This window comes from Vulpes lagopus, chromosome 1, assembly GCF_018345385.1.
Source record: "Vulpes lagopus strain Blue_001 chromosome 1, ASM1834538v1, whole genome shotgun sequence".
In the NCBI taxonomy this organism is placed as follows: domain Eukaryota; kingdom Metazoa; phylum Chordata; class Mammalia; order Carnivora; family Canidae; genus Vulpes; species Vulpes lagopus.
The window spans coordinates 39698816-39714905 of NC_054824.1; the positions used below are offsets into that span (position 1 = coordinate 39698816).

General features: G+C 38.2%; 1 protein-coding gene across 4 annotated transcripts in view; it reads right to left on the bottom strand.

Annotated features, from left to right (window-relative positions):
* SMAP1 (small ArfGAP 1) overlaps positions 1-16090 on the bottom strand; it is a 175270-nt gene that overhangs the window by 37663 nt on the left and 121517 nt on the right. The gene's annotated exons all lie outside the window — the stretch shown is intronic.

Consider the following 16090-nt stretch of genomic DNA (forward strand, 5'->3'; position numbering starts at 1 on the left):
TCTCTCTCTGTGTGTGTGTGTGTGTGTGACTATCATAAGTAAATAAAATTTAAAAAAAAAAAAAAAAAAAAGAGCTAGAGGTACTCACCAGGAGAAGGAGCCCTGATCATGGAGGGAGTAGTGAAAGAGAAAGACGAGAGAAAGTGGTGTTGGGGGGGAGCTAGGGAGAACACTGAAAACACACACAGGAGACTGCTAAGAAAACTACTCCCAAAAACCACAGACAAGGAAAAACAAAACAAAACAATACAAAACAAAACACTGAGAGGGAGAAAGGAGAGGGTAACAATACCACCAGTTTTCTATAAACAAGAGTACAGATTCTGAAGTTTCAGAGGTCTGAGACATTGCTAGGTTTATGCCTGGGTCGCTGAGCAGTGCTCTAGTGGGAAAGAAAGCTGGAGACTTACCAGGAGGCAGTCTGAAGATCCGCAGGGTCACAAGGGGAAAAGCAGTTCCTCTGTTTGGGGTGCATTTGGTAGAGGTGACACAGCCTCTGTGGGGGCAAAGGACCCTGTGGGAGCCATCAACCTATCCCTCTCACCAGTATGAGAACAGACATCTGCAGAGAGCAGTAGACCCTGGCCCCAACTGTATGTTGCAATTTACCATAAACTTTGAACCAAGATGCAGTTGTGTGACTGCCTTCCGGGACAAGCCAGCACCAGCCACAGTGCAGGGAGATCTTCTCCCAGAAGATCAGTGCAGGTCCCTGCAGCAGGGGATCTTTGAAGTGTGGGATTTTGACATTCAACTGCGCCTGAAACAAAACACAGGAATGCTGCACCACTGGGCAGCTGGGTAGCTCTGACACAGGATGAAGGCAAGGATCAGGGATACAGGAGGGGTCACTGTTTGCCTGTGAGGGCTTACTGAAGAGGGGTGACTCCCATTTCCTTCCCTGGAGAGAACCAGGCAAAGCCATTTTCTTCTGAAGCCTGCCACTCTGACCCACCTCAGTGAGCTAAACAATGCCATCAATTAAATGAGGAAGCTGAAACTACAAGCCCAGCCCTACTGTGCCCTGCAGGTACGTTTCCACCAGGGCAATTCCACCTATTAATCAGAGCAGCAAGACTCTCCCCCAAAAGACGAGCAAAAACCCCTCACACATACCAAGTCTACCCATCACCCTACTAATCACTGAGTGCTGCAAAGCTTCAGCTCTAGGGGAACAGGTTCAAGTACCCTTTGGGGTTTTTTTCATTTCTTTTTTTGTGGTTATAGAAAAAGGTTTTTCTAATATTTTTATTTTTTAAATTTTATTTTATACATAATCTTTAATTTTTTTCTTTTCTTTCTTACTACATTTTCTCTATCAAGCTTCTCATAAAAAAGCAAATAAAAACACATCTAGGATCTAGCTTCCTTAATGTATTTTATTAATTTTTTAAAAATTTTAAACTTTTATTTGGCTTTTTTCCCCTCCAAAATGACAAGATAGAGGAATTCACCCCAAAAGAAATAAGAAGAAGTGATAACCAGAGACTTAATGACTACAAATACACGTAATATGTCTGAACTAGAATTTAAAACAATTATATGGATACTACTGGATTTGAAAAAATCATAGAAGATACCAGAGAATCCCTTATTGCAGAGATAAAAGAACTAAAATCTAGTTGGGCTGAAATTAAAAATGCTATAACCGGGGATCCCTGTGTGGCGCAGTGGTTTAGTGCCTGCCTTTGGCCCAGGGCGCAGTCCCGGAGACCCGGGATCGAATCCCACGTCAGGCTCCCAGTGCATGAAGCCTGCTTCTCCCTCTGCCTGTGTCTCTGCCTCTCTCTCTCTCTCTGTGTGTGTGACTATCATAAATAAAATAAATAAATAAATAAAAATTTAAAAAAATAAAATAAAAAATAAAAATGCTATAACTGAGATACAAACCTGAATGGATGCCATAAAAATGAGGATGGGCAAATCAGAAGAACAAATCAGTGATACAGAAGATAAAATTATGGGGGCATCTGGATGGCTCAGTTAAAAATCAGACTTAATTTCAGCTCAGGTCGTTGATTTCAGGGACCTGAGACAGAATCCCATTTTGGGCTCTACAGTGATTCTCTCACTCTCCCTCTGCCCCTAACAAGCTCATGCTCTCTCTTAAAAACAAAACAAAAAAGCAAAAAAGATAAAATTATGGAGTTGTAAAGAAGAGGGAAACAAAGGTAATGAATCAGGAAGGCAGACTTAGGGAACTCAACGACTTATTAAATGGACTAACATTTGTATCATAGGATTCTTAGAAAATGAAGAGAAATAAAAAGGGGCAGAAGGTTAATTCAAGAAAATTATAGCTGAAAACTTCCCGAATCTGAAGAAGGACACAGTCGTCAAAATCCAAGCAGCACAGAAAACCCCCATTAAATTCAACAAAAGCTGATAATTGCCATGGCATTTCACAGTGAAATTACAAAATATACAGACAAGGAAAGAATCCTGAAGGCAGCAAGAGAAAAATATGTCCCTAACCTACAGGGAAGACAGATCAGGTCACAGCATATCTGTCCACAGAAACTTGACAGGCCAGAAGAAAATGGCAGGAAATATTCAACATGCTCAATGGGAAAAATATGCAGCAAGGCCAATATTCAGAATAGATGGGAGAGAAAGTTTCCCACACAAACAAAACCTAAAGGAGTTCACGACCATTAAACCAGTCCTATAAGAAATTTTAAGGAAACTCTTTGAGTGGAGAAAAACGACCAAAAGCAATAAAGACTAGAAAAAGACCAGAGAACATCACCAGAAACACGAACTCTACAGGTAACACAATGACGTTAAATTCTTATCTTTCAATAATCATTCTAAATGTAAATGGACTAAATGCTCCAATCAAATGACACAGGGTGTCCAAATGGATAAAAAAACATGATTCATCTGCTGCCTACAAAAGGCTCATTTTAGACCTAAAAACACCTGCAGATTGAAAGTATGGGAACAGAGAAGCATCTATCATGATAACGGATGTTAAAAGAAAGCCGAAGGAGCCATACTTATATCAGACAAATTCGATTTTAAAGCAAAGACTACAATAAGAGATAAAGAAGGGCATTATATCATAATTAAGGGGTCTATCCATTAAAAAGATTTGATAATTATAACTATTTACGCCTACAACTTGGCAGCACTCAAGTATATAACTCAATTAATAAACTCATGGACAACAAAACACTAATAGTAGGGGACTTGAACATCCCACTTACACCAATGGACAGATAATTGAATCAGAAAATCAACAAGGAAACAATGGCTTTGAATGACACACTGGACCAGATGGACTTAACAGATATATTCAGAACATCTCATCCTAAAGCAGCAGAATACACATTCTTTTCAAGTGCACATGGAACATTCACCAAAACAGATCACATACTAGGTCATAAATCAGCCCTCAACAAGCACAAAAGGATTGAGCTCATACCACACATATTTTAAAACCACAACACTATGAAACTTGAAGTCAACCACAAGAAAAAATTTGAAAAGATCACAAATATGTGGAGGTTAGAGCACTTACTACTAAAGAATGAATGGGTTAACCAGGAAATTAAAGAACAAATTTAAAAATACATGGAAGCAAATGAAAATATTGTCATTTTGATAGCCCCAAACTGCTGGGATACAGCAAAAGCAGTCATAAAAAGGAAGTACACAGCAATACAGGCCTACCTTAAGTAACAAGAAAAGCCTCAAATATACAACCTAACCCTACACCCAAAGGAGCTAGAAAAGGAACCACAAATAAGTTAAGCCAGCAGAAGAAGGGAAATAATAAAGATCAGAGCAGAAATAAATGATACAGGTCAATATCCCTAATGAACATGAGTGCAAAAATTCTCAAGATACTAGTAAATCAAATCCAACAGCACATTATAAGAATTATTCACCATGATCAAGTGGGGTTTATTGCTGGGCTGCAAAAGAGGTTCAATTTTGTAAGTCAATCAACATGATACATCATGTTAATAAAAGAAAGGATAAGAACCATAAGATCCTCTCAATAGACTCAGAAAAAGCATTTGACAAAGTACAGTATCCATTCATGATAAAAACCCTCAACAGGGCTAGAGTTAACAGCACAAGAAACAACAGGTGTTGTGAGGATGCATAGGAAGTAGAACCCGGTTACACTGTTGGTGAGAATGCAAACTGGTGCAACCACTCTGGAGAACAGTATGGAATTTCCTTCAAAAACTTAAAAATGAAAATACCCTACAACCCAGGAATTGCACTACTGGGCATTTACCCAAAAGATACAAAAATACAGATTTGAAGGAGTACATACAACCAGATGTTTACAGCAGCATTGTCAACAACTGCCAAACTATGGAGAGAGCCCAAATGTCTATCGACTGATAAATGTAAAAAGAAGATGTGGTATGGGGATGTCTGGGTGGCTCAGGGGTTAAGCATCTGCCTTTGGCTCAGGGTGTGATTCTGGGATCCAGGATTGAGTCACATTGGTCTCCTTGCTGGAAGCCTACTTCTCCTCTGCCTGTGTCTCTGCCTCTCTCATGAATAAATAAATAAAATCTTAAAAAAAAAAAGATGTGGTGTGTGTGTGCATATAATATATATTATATATAATGGAATATTATATATACATATTAATACATTATATACATTATATATAATGGAATATTACTCAGCCATCAAAGAGAATGAAATCTTGCCATTTGCAAAGACATGGATGGAGCTAGAGTGTATTATGCTAAGTGAAGTAAGTCAGAGAAAGACAAATACCATATGATTTCATTCATGTGTAATTTAAGAAACAAAATAGATGAATATATGCAAAGGGGTAAAAGAAAAGAAAAAAAAGAAGAGAGGGAAACAAACCAAACAAAAGAGAGGGGATGTGCTAGATAGATAATGGGTATCAAAGAGGGCACTTGTGATGATGAGCACTGGGTAATGAATCACTGGATTCTACTCCAGAAGGCAATATTGCACTGCATGTTATCTAACTAAAATTTAAATTAAGAAAAGAAAAAAGAAACATTTCTATAAGAAGACAAAGGGAGAATAATACTTATCTATTGGGGAACAAAGATAAAGATTACACTGAACTTCTCCTTAGAAGAAAGGCAAGCAAGAAAAGATTGGAGTCAAATATTTTAAAGTAAAACAAAAACAAAACAAACCCCAAATTTAAAGTATTGAAGGGCAAAACCCCACAATCCTAGGATTCTGTAGTCTGCAAAATCACCCTTCTAAAGTAAAGGAGACATAAAAGATTTTCTCAGACAAACAAGAATGGAGGGAATGTGTGGCCCATACACTTGCCTTACCAGAAAGGTCTAAGTTCTTCAGAGCGAAGGGAAATGATAAAGGTCAGAAACTTAAAACTACATAAAGAAATGCAAACCATAAACAGGTAAAGGTAAAATAAGATAAATACTGCAACAGTGCTTTGTAAACTTTAAAAATAAAAATATAAACATTTGAGATTAGTGTTACTATTATAACTGAACTCTTTCCTCTCTTCTTCCTATTATCTCAGAAGCTGATAGCTCTACATACCATCTTATCATCAGGTACTATGATCAGAACACAGCACTGCCAAATTATTTCAGTGCTACTATATACTCTGTCAGCCTGCTTTATCATACACCTTACACTGTTTCAAGGTTTCCTTTATAGACAGTTGTAAATTCTAGAAATTGTAGCAACTTATTACCATATCACAAGAAGTCTGTAGAGAATTTCACTCTTTCACTGTTTGCAATAATGTGGTGTAATAAATCTATGGTGAAAACTGAAGTTCAGCATCAGAAACCATTCACTTAATTTTCAAACACAGAGGATGTTTATTTAAAGTTCTTACTTTCAATAAAATATTTAACAATAAAATAAAATCACTGTTAGTAAAGAATAGAACTAATAACATATAGCTACTTTATTTCAGAATGTTACTTTATATAGTTATTAGTAAGGTAACATTAGTTGATAGTTAATATGTTAATAGGTCTAAATTCATGTTTTAAGTATTTTAGTAACTTGGTAAGAATTCCATTCAAAGGTATTATTTGATGTTACCACAACCATGGTAACAACTTACATTTATGGAGTTCACATGTAGTTAATCTAGTTTTTATTTTTTTACTTTTATTAGTTAATGTTAATCAACTTAAGAATCATGTTAACATCTAGTTTTGGAGACTGTGCTCTTTCAGATAAAAGCACAATGAATTAAAGTACTGAACTGCTGGTATAGATACTACTACCACTATCACATCTACTCCTGACAACACTACTAGTATTAATTACCTATCTCCTTCCTCTCCCCTGCATTAGCTTCCATCCTAACCTAGTCTCTTTCTCTTCTGAACAATGGAAATTCTCTTTGGCACTTAGTTGTGGTTACTTCGGAATAATACTGTGCTATATTCCAATACTTTACTTCTAGTTTTATATCTTCTTTTTAAACTAAAGAAAAGGTAGAGAGCAGTAAGCTCATATCTTCTTAGTGATGCTAGTTTAGGGAGGAGCATACGGAAAAACTTTCAAGGCAGCTGAACATATCACACAAGTTATCACATATTTTATCAACAACCGATGAACAGATTACTTGTATGAAAAATTGCTAATTTCTAAAGTCAAAGACAAAAATAAAAGCTGCAAAGTATTTCCTGCAGGATTCGGGTAAGCACAAATAGCCAACTGATAAAAGACAACTGCATCCTTCACTGGATATGCATACTTACTGCTAGTTCCAGATGCTTTATTACCCATTAGAGAAAGCTATTAAAAGGAAGTTATTGTTAGGTGGTAGGAACTAAAAAGGAGTGGGAGGAATGCCCTAAGGCAGAGTCCCAAGTCCTTAAGAGGTAATGATAGAGACAGTGAGCTGGAGACAAGGGTGATAAATAAGCTACACAATAAAAGCCCAGGGGTGGTGGCAAAACATCCAGAGGTGACTTCCAAGACCTTGCGGCTGAAAGACTAGTGTAGATAGATAGCTGTGGGTGTTGAGCAAGTGCCCTCCTCTTCCACCTCTGCCCCAGGGAAACCTCTAAACTCTTAATAATTCATTTGCAGTGCAGGTATAGCCCCTCCCCACCACAGAGAAAGGCTGCCAGTAGGCTCTGGTACAATCCTAGCAGGGTCAAAACTCATCCTTCCAACCTGTGGGAGGAATTCCCCAAATGACTGGACACAGCCTCCATCAGAGACCACCCCACTGTATGTCATAGCTCCTCGCAGCCCAGAAAGACCCAATAATACCCAATCCCAAAACAATCTAGGGGCTGGTTCTACCTCAGAAAACCTGATTGCTCTCCCACCTTCATGGTGTACTTTTGCTTTAATAAACAAAGCATTGTGCTTGCTACTTTTCTTCTGTCTTTATTAGAGCACAGATCCCCATGTAAATCTTCTCATGGGGGAATCCAAGGACCAAGAACTCCATTCACACATCGCAGACTCTCCCACTGGTAACATTATCACTGGCAGAGATTCAGGTCAGAAGCTATGGGATTTAAATCCTGGCATTACTTACAGACTACATAATCACACTCAGCTCCCGTTTCTTCATCTAAAGAATAAGGTGGATGGATTAGATTGCTTATATCCTTACCAGCTCAAACATTAGTAGGAGACTACAAATAAAGTCTGATGTGGACCCTAAATATCTCCACTCTATATAAATGCATGTATGAGTAGTATGATGAGGAAGCAGAAGGCAAGCTGAGGGCAAAGCACAAGAGGACACCCCATACCCGCCCCCCATTCCCAGGTGGGTTATGTGTTTCCTCAGGCATTCCTGGTTGCCCTAAAGCTAAGGGAAGAAAAAAGCAAATGGTTAACTTACAGAGATCACAGTACTGGGCAGCCCTGGTGGCCCCGCGGTTTAGTGCTGCCTTCAGCCAGGGAGTGATCCTAGAGACCTGGGATCGAGTCCCATGTCAGGCTCTCTGAGTGGAGCCTGCTTCTCCCTCTGCCTGTGTCTCTGTCTCTCACTCTCTCACTCTCCCTCTCTCCCTGTTTCTCATGAATAAATAAAAAACCTTAAAAAAAAAAAAAAAAGATCACAGTACTACAGGGAATGAATCTCCCTTGGTTCACAAATGTCTTAGTGATTTACAAGACAAAAATTCTTATCAATACCCTAACTTCCAGAGACCCATAACTCAATTTCCTGGAGCCCTAACACGACCCTCCCTTCTATGAGTGATGTGGGAAACCGAGGCAGAAGAGAAAATAAAATTTCTGACATACGGGTCTTGTCCCCATGTTTTAATAAAATCACCTTTTTGCACCAAGACATCTCAGGAATTCTTTCTTGGCCATAGGCTCCAGATCTCATCAACATTCCAAAACTACATCAAGTATGGTGCTGCTGGGCCTCATCAGGAGCTGGTGCATACATTTCCATACAGCCTATTAGCTACCTACCAGGAATCTTTAGTATAGGGAAACACCTTCCTAAATGGCAAGGCCCATATAGATATTCTAAGAAATATCATGAATATATTAATCAGTTTAGCTATCTCTGTATGAACAGATCCTCTCAGAACTGCAAAAATTTAGTAATAATTCATCCACCAGGACCATTTTGCTATAATAGTAATAGCTGTTAATTTTAAAAATACCTTTTATATTTTGGATAAATAATATTTTTCTAATATTACAGAGGTAGCTGTCTCCCTTATTTTTTTTTAATTTTTTTTTAATTTTTTATTTATGATAGTCACACACACACAGAGAGAGAGGCAGAGACACAGGCAGAGGGAGAAGTAGGCTCCATGCACCAGGAGCCCGACGTGGGATTTGATCCCGGGTCTCCAGGATCGCGCCCTGGGCCAAAGGCAGGCGCCAAACCGCTGTGCCACCCAGGGATCCCTACCTTACTTATTTTTAGAAAATTTCCTAAGGGGGACGCCTGGGTGGCTCAGCGGTTAAGCATCTGTCTGTTTTTGGCTCAGGGTATGATCCTGGGGTCCAGGATTGAATTGCACATCGGGCTCCATGCGAGGGGCCTCTACCTCTACCTCTTCTACCTCTACCTCTGCTATGTCTCTGCCTCTCTCTTCTGAATAAAAATAAATAAAATCTTCTAAAAAAATTTCCTAAGGTAGATTATTAAAAGTATCAGCTGGAGGGAAAAAGAAAATACCATAAACACTAAACTGTTTATACATCTTACTGTAGGCTCAGTGGCTGTGTTACTTGTTTTAAACCTAAGGATAATTCATCACCTCTGGCCTATGTTCATTCAACCCTACTCCATACAGTAAAGTGACCTGATAATGAGAAGCTTGCATAACAAAAATGTAAACAGCCAAGAATTTGGTCTTATGTAGCAATTTCTCTTCATTTCTTTTTACTCCTCTAAATTGTATCAGTCTTCCGGTTCAACCTTCCCAGCAATTTAATCATGAAGAGGATCATTTTTGCCAATCATCATTTTCCACAAGGACTGCTTACTCTATTGACAGTCATTTATTTAATAATGAAACCTCTACATGCTCAGCAATGTTCCAGGCACTGACAATCTACACTTGGCATTTGGGGGATGTGAGGGGGTGCAGAGTAGAGAAACGGACAATAACACAAATAATCACAAATAAAACAGTAGTCTTAATTGTCATAGGATAACTTAAAATAAGGTGTTGTAACGAAGAATGACTGTGGGCTACCTTGAATCAGGTGTACAAGGTAGGCATCTCTCTGGTGCTATTTAAAATGAAATCTGAAGACAAGAATAAGGAAGGCACCCTTGAGAAGATCTGGGAAGAAGCACTGTAGGCAGGGCAAAGAGTGCAAAGGTCTTCAGGTCACAATAAATCTGATTTGTTCTGGAAACAACAACAAAAAAAGAGATGGCTAAAGCAAAATAAATAAGGCAGAGAGTAGAAAGAGGTAAATCCAGAGACACAGGTAGGGGCCTAAGGCTTCACTGTATGACTCCACAAGGTCTATGGAGCTTAATGTCATTCTAAGTACAATAGAAAGTCACTGGAAGGTGTGAAGCAAGGAAGTAACAAGATCTGATTTACCATTAAAAAGACAAATGAGAGAAAAAGAGAAAACATTTAGGATGCTATTGCAGAGGAAAGATAATGGTGGCTTGATGTAGGATAGTAACAGTGAAGATGGAGAGAAGTACAGTTACTAGGATTTGCTACTGGAAGTGATGTGTAAGAGGTGGCGAGGGAAAGAAGAAAAACCATGGCAATGCAGATTTTTGCCTTAAAGTAACTCATTGAGCTAACTAGTGATGTGGTTTCTTTAGATGGGGAGGTAGCAGGTAGAGGATCTAGAAATCTCTTTTGGTTATTGTCAGTTTAAGACATCTGTTACATAAGGATGATAGGAAGGATGCTGAATATACAAGCCAAGAGTTCTGAAGCTGGGTCAAGCCTAGAGATACAGTGTGTCCTTGATCATTAAAACTATGGGACTAATTGAGGGCATTTAGGCAGAGAAAGTACAAAAGAAGGGAGCCCACTATATAGGAGATTTATACTTCGGGGCCTAGCAAAAGAGACAAAGCCAACAGAGGATACTCAGAAGAAATAGTAAGAATAAAACCAAGAGAATGGAGTTCATGGAAACCAAGATAAGAAAGTGCTTCAGGAAAGAGGGAATGGCCATTTGTATAGAAAACTGACAAGAAAAAAAAAAAAAACTGACAAGAAGAAAGATAAGAGAAAAACCCATGTTGACAACAAGATGAAGGTAACTAGTGACTTCAATTGGGGGAGTCACAGGAGAGAGAACAAATAGAAGGTGGAATAGAATGCAACAAGAAGAAAACCTCAAGTAAGAAAATGTAAACAATGACCAAAGATAACCCTTTCAAAAATGGTGTTAGATACAGACAATAATAATTGGAGATAATAAGATACAGTAAAATGAAAAGAACAAACGAAATAGGGGAAGAAATAAAGAATTAAGTTGTGAGGTAAAATACTGACCAGTTGTAGCGGCTGGTCTCCAGCAGGGGCAGGACCTGTCCATTTCATGATAAGAAAGGTACAGGGCACATATACTGGCTGCCTGTTTCATGATGAGAAAATGAGGAAGTTCCTGTATGACTGCTATTCTCTTGATCAAACATGAAACAAATACATTACTGAAATGGATTGTGTATTATGTTCATAGAAGAGAAAGCACAAAACAACTCTGGAAAACTAGAAAGCAAACATACTAGGAAAAAGGAGAGTATAACTGGACTACAAGGCAACGTTCAATGCCTGCTAGAGATTTGTAGCCATTAATTGAAAGTGAGACCAGTCAACAGGTAGAGTTTCTCTGCTGGATGAAGGGCATGGAATGGGACAATAAACAGATTAAATCAGTACTTGCCAGACAAAAGTACCCGAGGGAAGTGCAGGGCAGTCACAAGGAAGTGAGTAAGTACAGTGAGAGTGAGGAATGTGTGAAGTCAGGAGGTTATTTAAATAATTCTATTTTGAGGCACATCTTCAGCAATTTTCTTTTTGATTGTTAACCAGCTTACCTCTTATCAAATCCTCATTTGACATGGCTTTAAATGTAATTAAAGCAGTTTTCCAGGGATGCCTGATGGCTCAGTGGTTGAACATCTGCCTTCAGTTCAGGGCGTGATCCTGGAGTCCCGGGATCGAGTCCCACATTGGGCTCCCTGCGAGGAGCCTGCTTCTCCCTCTGCCTCTGTCTCTGCCTCTCTCTGTGTGTCTTTCATGAATAAATAATTTTTTTTTAAAAGCAGTTTTCCAATAACATCATCTACTTGAAATCTTTGCATATTATGACTCAAGTGCAGTGAGTGGATAGTGAAAATTTTTCAAGAAGGACTTCTAAATACAATAACTAGTGCGCATGTCAAAACATCACAGAAGACGGATTATATGAAAATATCAGAAGATCAACTAAAACCATATGAGCCAGAAAATAAAATATGCATATCTCTGGAAACACACTTTCCTCCTTTTCTTCCTTCAAGGAATACTTGAGGGATCACCGTAGGCCTAGAACAGGGCATGACTGAGATTAAGGAATTTATATAATGAAGCTTTACATCCCTGCTTATAGGTTCTGACTGCTTTTTAATGAAGGAAAAGAACAGAAGGAGGGCTTAGGGAGAGTCTATATGTAGGAGGCAAAGGCTTCCTCTCCTCTCCCTCTGCCCCTTATCTTTCTCCCAAACTATAAGCTCTGAGAGGATACTTTTTCCTGATAACACCTTTGTACCCCCAATGATAGAATAGGCTTCATCACATGAAAGATGCTCAATAAGTGCATATTCAACTTAGAACACCCAGGCAAAAACAAAGAAGACTGGTGGTCCTGGAGAAAGCACAAATGGGACCTAACACCTTTGTTCCTGGAGGCTCTTAGAAATGAGCTCTATCAAGTAGACTGGCACCTAACCTATCGGGTTGCCAGATGGAGAGCAAGGAGACAATATCAAGAAATCACAATTTCTCAAGAGCAAATCACAACTACACAAACATGACTGGACTCTAAGCTCCAAAGGGCAAGGATCTATGTCTGATTTGTTCAATGCTATATCCGAAGAGCCTATTACAGTGTCTGTCACACATCAGACACTCATTACTCATTTGTTTAATAATGTGGGTCTATCAGGATTAGGTAGATGAGCGGTTCATTCAAAAATGCTTATAAACTATGACTTTGAATTAACATTTTAAAATTAAACTTTAATCATAAACACTGAGGTCCTTCTGACTTCAAGGTTCATATTCTTTTTAGTATACTATGCTGCCATTATTTAGCAGAGATGGTGTGTTGACTCACTCCAGGAATACTCCTATTAGAAATTTTGTGCTGACGATATAAACCACTTGCTATTCCCCTATGTGTATTTGCAGCTGTTTAAATTAATCCACAGCAGACACTCATGTGAAAATAATGAACTCCTATCAGTGGTCTCCTTTTAAGAAAGATCTGTTCTACCAATTATGAGATGTGGAAATGTGGGCAAATTTCACTCTCTGAATCTTGTTTCTCCTTTGTGTGATGACTACAGTAAAGCTATCTAGGGTTATTGTGAGAATTAATTAATACACAAAATGTTCAACACAATGCTTGGCACTTGTAGGAACTTTGTTAACCCCTTCTTTCTATCTCCACTTCTGGCTGTAATAGTAATACACTGAAAGGCCGCAGCATATTCATTAAGAGCGCATATTCATTAAGAGCGCATACTCTAAAGGCATTATGTTCAGATTCAAATCTTGATTTTGCGGGATCCCTGGGTGGCGCAGCAGTTTGGTGCCTGCCTTTGGCCCAGGGCGCGATCCTGGAGACCCGGGATCGAATCCCACGTCAGGCTCCCTGCATGGAGCCTGCTTCTCCCTCTGCCTGTATCTCTGCCTCCCTCTCTCTCTCTCTCTCTCTCTCTCTCTGTGACTATCATGAATAAATAAATAAAATCTTTAAAAAAATTTTTTTAACAAATCTTGATTTTGCTACTCAAGAGCTGTGTGACCATAAATAAATTACCAAGTCTCTCAAGGTTCTCATCAGTAAATGAGAAGAGTAATAGTATCAATCTCAATGAGACTGAGTTGTAGTGAAGCCCATAAAATATAAAACGTTCAAAACAATCCCTACAATAGTTAAACATCAAGTACTTCCTATTTTTATTACTTTCATGACCAATTATATTTAATTCCTGAACCTTTTCACCATGACAGTAACATTCTTAAGTAAAGGCTTTAACTTAGTAAAACTACCTTTCATTAAAGCATTTACTAAGGAAATATTTTTCTTATTTTCTATTTAAGGAAATTTCTAACTTATTTTAAGGGACTGTAAAGCTTACATGCTTACTGAATAAAAGTCTTCCTTTCTTTCATTAAATAGGAAATGAAAGTTTTGCACATAAAGTAATTGGATTTCTTCCCTTTTTATTGCCTCACTTGCAATAAAGCTTTAAATGATTGCAAAAACATTTTAGAAATTTCATGAAGGAAAAAAAAATGTTTCCAATTTACTATAAGTCTATAATAGAGCCTAAAATACGGTTTTCTGCCTCAACTTATACACTCCTTATCACAGTTATTTTAATAATGAGTAAGTATTAAAAAGCTATTATAACTTTGGTTCCTTTTTCTTTAGGTTTGAGGGCATTTTAGTACACAGTTATTTAACTAACAAAATAAGGTCACTATCACCTTGTTATGGCTTTCTGTAAGACAATAATTCTTACTTTAACTCCCCAATTCTTTCTTTTTTAAATTAGGTAAAACAGTAAGAAGAAAACAAACAGTCTAGGCTGGAAGAACTCTCATGTACTGGTCACAAATGTCTCAAGCTACTTAAATTATTTACTAATTTAAAGATAACCTTTCTTAACAATGTATTATGAGCAAGTATATGCCAATAAATTAGGCAATCTGGAAGAAATGGATGCATTCCTGGAAACCTATAAATTATCAAAACTGAAACAGGAAGAAATAGAAAACCTGAATAGACCAATAACCAGCAAGGAAACTGAAGCAGTCATCAAAAACTTCCCAGAAAACAAAAATCCAGGGCCAGATGGGTTCCCCAGGGGAATTCTACCAAACATTTAAAGAAGAAATAATACTTTCTATCAAAGCTGTTTCAAAAGATAGGAATGGAAAGAAAATTTCCAAATTCCTATGAGGCCAGCATTACCTTGATCCCAAAATCAGACAAAGGCCCTACCAAAAAGGAGAGTTAAAGACCAGCATCCCTGATGAACAGACATGGATGCAAAAATTCTCACCAAGATACTGGTCAATGGGATCCAATAGTACATTATGAGGATTATTCACCATAACCAAGTGGGATTTATCCACTTTATACACCTGGGCTACAAGGATGATTCAACATTTGTAAATCAATCAATGTGATACATCACATTAATAAAAGAAAGGACAAGAGCCAAATGACCTCTCAATTGATGTAGAGAAAGGATCTTACAAGATACAGCACCCTTTCCTGATTAAAATCCTTCAAAGTGTAGGGAGAAAGGGGACATATCTCAATATTCATAAAAGCTACCTATGAAAAGCCTGCAGCGTATCATTCTCAATGGGGAAAAACTGAGAGCCTTTCCCCTAAGATCAGGAACACAACAGGGATGCCCACTCTCACCACTGTTCAACTTAGTACTAGACGTCATAGCCTCAGCAATCAGACAAAAGAAAAAAAAGGCATTCAAATTGGCAAAGAAGAAGTTAAACTCTCCCTCTCTGCAGATGACATGACACTGTGCATAGAACCCAAAAGACTCCACCCCAAAATTGCTAGAACTCATATAGTAATTCAGCAATGTAGCAGGACACAAAATCAATGCAGAGAAATCAGTTGCATTTCTATACACTAACAATGAGACTGAAGAAAGAGAAATTAAGGAATTGATCCCATTTATAAATTGCAGCCAAAACCATAAGATACCTAGGAATAAACCTAACCAAACAGGTAAAGGATCCATATTCTACAGACTACAGAACATTTAGGACAGAAATTGAGGAAGACACAAAGAGATGGGAAAACACTCCATGCTCATGGATTGGAAGAATAAATATTGTGAAAATGTCTACGCTATCCAGAGCAATTTACACATTCAATGAAATCCCTAACAAAACACCATGGACTTTTTTCACAGAGTTGGAAAAAATAATCCTTAGATTTGTATGGAACCAGAAAATACCCTGAATAGCCAGAAGAATGCTGAAAAAGAAAACCAAAGCTGGGGGCATCACAATGCCTGACTTCAAGCTGTATTACACAAAGCTGTGATCATCAAGACAGTATGGTACTGGCACAAAAACAGACACATAGATAATGCAACAGAATAGAGAACCCGAAAATGGACCTTCAACTCTGTAGTCAACTCTATGGTCAACTAATCTTCAACAAAGCAGGAAAGAATACCAGATGGAAAAAAAGTCTCTTCAATAAGTGGTGGTGGGGAAAATTGGACAGCCACATACAGAGGAATGAAATGGAACCAGAATTCTCTTAACCACACACAAACATAAACTCAAAATGGTTGAAAGATCTAAATCTGAGACAAGAATCCATCAAAATTCTAGAAGAGAATACAGACAGCAACCTTTTTGAACTCAGCCACAGCAACTCCTTGCAAGATACATCT